The sequence below is a fragment of the Haliotis asinina genome, chromosome 11 (assembly GCF_037392515.1).
Source record: "Haliotis asinina isolate JCU_RB_2024 chromosome 11, JCU_Hal_asi_v2, whole genome shotgun sequence".
Lineage (NCBI taxonomy): Eukaryota > Metazoa > Mollusca > Gastropoda > Lepetellida > Haliotidae > Haliotis > Haliotis asinina.
This window is the reverse complement of record NC_090290.1, coordinates 43,917,411-43,923,145: the sequence shown is the minus strand read 5'-3', so window position 1 is coordinate 43,923,145 and position 5,735 is coordinate 43,917,411.

The following is a 5,735-nucleotide window of genomic DNA, read 5'->3' as shown; positions in this document are numbered from 1 at the left end:
AGAAAGACAGCAAGTGAACAAACTTCACACTTTCCAAATGCAACTACATTCAACATCCAATCAAGATGCTGCACATCTTCAGCCAATGAAAACCAAGGACAAAACAGCCGGCCTGACCTCATTAAACCTTGGCTAATTTGCATAGGAACTACTTTCAACCCATGAAACAATGATTTTGAATACATAATGGACTTGTGAAAATGTGAACCTTTTCACTGACAGTTGTATTCCTGTTAAAGGTGTTCTAAATTGATCCAAAACAGATAAATAAGACAAGACATGTTATTATACTTTATTTTTCCAGAACACTTTTACAAGTTGTGTTTTTTGTACTTGTTATATATTTTGTACTTGTTAAGTGTTTTAACCTTGTTATATATTTTGTACTTGCTATATATTTTGTACCTGTTATATATTTTGTACTTGTTATGTATTTTGTACTTGTTACATATTTTGTACTTGTTATGTATTTTAACCTTGTTATACATTTTGTACTTGTTATGTATTTTGTACTTGTTACACATGGGACTAAATATAATGTGTTTATAAGTTCATTCTTCCAACCTGGTTGTGATCCTAGGATACCTATTTCAAGATGATAATGCATGTGAAATTCACGTTATGTACTTTTGACACAATTAAACATAATTAAGCATTTGATATTTGTTCGTTTTCCAGAAACGGAGTGAAAACCAAGCAACTCTGATCCCGAGCTTTACAATCGTTCTGACATAAACGTAACATACTCCACGTCGTGACTCAGATGGAAAAGAGAAATACTCTGGAGCAAGTATGTATCTTGTAAGTTGTTTCCTCTTCAGCCTCACTGCCATGTGTATTCAAAAAGATACAAATCTTTGTTGAATACCATTAATTGATACTATTCGCCAAACTTAAGCACGTGAAATGAGTGAGTGATCGAGTTACGTTTTACGCTGCACTCAGCAATATTCCAGCCATATGGCAGCGGTCTGTAAATAATCGAGTCGGGACCAGACAATCCAGTGATCAACAACATGAGCATCGATCTGTGCAGTTGGGAACCGATGATATGTGTCAACCAAGTCAGCGAGCCTGACCACCCGATCCCGTTAGTTGCCTCTTACGACAAGCATTGTTGCCTTTTATGACAAGCATGGTTTGCTGAAGACCTATTCTACCCCGGGACCTTCACGGGTAGCACGTGAAATGAAGATTTGTTTATGTGCATTGATCTACTGCAGATTATGGCGTAACTAGGCGTGCCCGGCGTAACTAGGGAAGCTGTATGAGAACGAGTTGTAGACTTAGTACATAAACCATGTTAATGTGAAGTTGAAGGTTGACGTTTCAAGAATACCGCCAATACCTAGACCTGCAATGGTAGGAAATATGCGAGATAGCATACTGATGTATGCTCTACTGACTTTACGTCTCTTCGTTTGATTTCGAAACTCCCTGAACTTAGAGAAGCGAGGGACATTTTAACCTCCACATAACATGGCGTCATCACCACAAAGGGGTGATGAAGACCGCTGATAGGAGCGGATCCTGGTGTGGAGCGGATTTCAGTTGCAGCTTCCATTCACGGTCGATCAGGATCATAGTCGCGATACGTGGGTTCGACGTAATTTTTATCTTGCTTCAATGCGTCAATCGACGACAGAGAAATGTTTTATTGTTACGTGGATCACTGGAGAACGGAGAAAGAGCTAAGGCATCTGTTCATCACTGGAAAACGGAGAAAGAGCTAAGGCATCTTTTCGCTCAACAGTAAAGCGACTCGGCTGCTCATGGAATACGGCTTCTCGCCAGATCAGATCACCAAGACGTACGGGAACCAATTTTTCACATCGCAATTTTGAGCTGCTCGAAGGACATGCACCATCTTACCAGGCCGTGCTGGGTGACAGGCTGGAATATTTCGCTTGATCTTTCCCTTGGATGACTACGCACCTTTCGAAGTCAAACGATGACATGTTTCAAACATTCGGCAAGTCCGACCACCCAGTTCCGTTAGTCGCCCAGTGGGTTGCAAATCGAATTTAGACCAGACAAGCCAGTGATCAACAAGATGAACACTGTTCTATACAACTAGTAAACGATGACATGCATCAACGAATTCGGCAAGTCCGACTACCCAGTTCCGTTAGTCGCCCCATGGGTTGCTGAAGATTAATTCTAACGTGCATCTTCACGGGGCTTCTTGGTGTGAGGTATGTGTTTAATATTCAACACAACACAACCCAACACAGGCTGGAAATACGAAATGAAATAATCTGTTGATTCAAAATGTCACTTTTTAATGAACGCGAGCTTGTCCTAAAACGTTTACATAAAAGCTAGTCAGAACATATTCGTACGTTCCGTTGCACCGAAAATACGCCATGATGAAAAGGCGTCTAATTGCATTTGCTAACGGCCGGTGATTTTACGCTATTTAAAAGTTAATTCACTAAGGAAAAATAATATTTAAACGAATGACTAACCAAGCAAACAATTAGAATCTGTAATTACTGAAGAGATGCAATTGTAAACCATGACATGTGAACGCATGCTGATTGGAAACTAAGGTATGATTGACTATCAATTATGATTATTATCAAACAGGATGTTTTTTATTGTACAACTTCTTTTATTATATATTTATTTCATTTTAATAATACTTCCTTTAACTACATTGCTAACGCTGAGGGAATGTGAAGAGAGGGAGGGAGTTACAAATTTACGGCACATGGGCAATATTTCAGTTATAAGATGACGGAAAATGGGATAATAAACTAATTGTAGTAAATAAGCATGCCATCGATGGACACAATATCACAGATACAATATAAAATTAGTTGACATAAGTTAAAAGAAAACATTATTAATCGACAAGACCATGTAAAAGTAGTCTATAGAGAGATTGCACGCAATGTTACTAGATGGAATGGGAACTAACAATGTCAAGCAGCTGACAATGGGAGACAAATGGGGTGTCTGCATCTTTTGGCAAGTCCACCCCAAAAGTTTTGATTTCGAAAATCAACAGTTTTCCAATTTTTGGTGTAGTTATAACTTGGATTTAGTACGCATGGATCTTCTGAAGCTGATGACAAATTTAGGGGGTATATGTTAAATACCTATCTCAAACATGACTCTTTTAAAAACCGTCACTCGGCTTTTTCGATATCACCATTTCCGATTAAAGTGATGTCTCAAAAATATTTGCTTCATATAGTATTACTGTAACAGCTATGGCCAGGAATCATGGGATATACTCATTTCCTTTACAAAAACGTGATTTAACCAAGATGTAGATTTATTTGCTGTTAAATATTTCATTAATGTCTATTTTGTGTTTATTAATAAATAAATATACTAGACCCTTTATGAAATTAATAAGCTCAGTTGAAGAAGCCGATATCATTCTCTTGCAGGACGTAGAACACTGAAACATACTTAAATCATTAACGATAATAATTTCCGATATCGAGTACATTAAATTAAACTTTCCTCAATCCAGATAAATTGCTAGTTCTTTTCCGCTATGTATGCATCCTTTAAGCAATTATGTCTGTGAGTTACGATCTATGAGCTATTGTCACGTCACAGTGCCATAGACTTCTTGGATTGGCACTCTAGAATGAGGACTATTTCATGGATATACAACTTCTTTTATTTTGTGTTAGCGACATTTGGACGAAGTATGTATGTAATGTCGGTGTCAAGCAAGTTATACATGGGAAGTAATTTCGGGGTGATACACACACACACACACACACACACACACACACACACACACACACACGCACGCACGCACGCACACACACACACACACACACACACACACACACACACACTACACAAGTAATTTCCGAATACACCGCACGGATCTTCTTAGAAGTTATCTCCTTTAGATACAATATTCAAACATGGAGGAGACGATCCGTGCTGTTTTATCATTTCGGAAACTACTTGTTATATACATATACCACTGTACGCTCGGTATTCTCAGCACTATATATATATATCCAGCAGTCTGTACATAATCGCGTCTTTACCAGACAATCCAGTGATTAACAGCCTGGGCATCGACCTAAGCAACTGGGATACAATGACATTTCAGCGATCCTGACCACCCGATCCTGTTAGTCGCCTCATGGGTTACTGAAGATCAATTTTTCCCAGATCTTCACGGGAAACAATTTAAGAGAAGACGGGTGCTTGTAAGACACATACTGTGCTTTGCGATCAATTCTAACCCGGATATCCACGGATCGATTCTAGTTGAGCTCCAGATGAAACAGAAACGATATGACTAAACATGGCGAGTTGTATGCCGCCAAATACTGTTTCGAAATTTTCAATCAAATGCGTAACGGGCCTGGCATAGCTTAAGGTGTCGAACAGCGATGGCACCAATGATCTTTTTGGCAGTTTGATTCCATATTTAACTCTTGATTCATACCCATGAACAAATGTACATAGGCAGACTATGCTCAGGACTAACTATGCTCCTTAACACAGAATCCCAACAAATACTTCTATTCACCAAACAGAAAATGGGTACCTGGTGGGAAAATCATTGCAACCTTCTAAAGCTTTCTTATCGCTGCTTACTAGAAACCTCTTCACGACCACTTGGGTTTAATGAATAGATTCCCTGACGTCTGACGGTTTGTAACCTCAGTTAGCATATAAGAAACATAATTTTGGTAAAAATAAAACACATGTATTTCACATGAAAGGGCCAGATGAATAAGAAGTCATCTTCATAGTCATGCAGACAAGTTCTGCTGAGGAATCATTCTAAATTTCGGTTTGGCTACTTAGTACTGACATTTTATGACATATGGAAAAAGAACCTGAGCGGGAGACCCGTGAAGATCCGGGGTAGAATATGTCTTCAGCAATGCATGGACCCGTGAAGGTCCCGGGGTACAATAGGTCTTCAGCAAACCATGCTTGCCATAAAAGGCGACTATGCTTGTCGTAAGAGGCAGCTAACGGGATCGGGTGGTCAGGCTCGCTGACTTGGTTGACGCATATCATCGGTTCCCAATTGCACAGATCGATGCTCATGTTGTTGATCACTGGATTGTCTGGTCCCGACTCGATTATTTATAGACCGATGCCATATAGCTGGAATATTGCTGAGTGCAGCGTAAAACGTAACTCGATCACTCACTCACCAGGGTGGGAAACAACATTTTGTGGCACACTTCAGTTTATTTCACCACCTGTTCAGTACTTTATCCCTTCCCCTTGATTCGCATTTAAATGGTAACTAAGAGGCCGAAAGAATAGTTCTATACCGAGCAATGAGACACTTTCGTACAAAATGGCACCCACTAGCCAGATTAAACGTATTTCGGTGGACAATCAATTAGAAATATTTGAAAAGAGTAAAATTTGTTATATTTTAAATCCCTGAAAAGTAATTATATGATCAACTGTATACTACATGATATGATATGTGCAACTGGACAGTTTTCTGTTCGTACGTTTCTGTTTTTACGTTTTCTAGTGGCAGTCTCTGCAGAGTAGGCGTGTTCCCGATCATAAATATATATTTTAGATTTCAACAACATTTGCAACTGCAGTATAACCGGGCTGTCCTGGCTGATAGTCATGTTGTTGTCAGGAAACTGATATTTAATTACAGGAACATTCGCGCTTATTTACTTCCGACTTCAACTGATGTTTGGCTCAAGGTCTACCATTGGCTGTGAAGCCAACGGTTCTGAGTGTCTCCAGTATTTGTTTGGTTG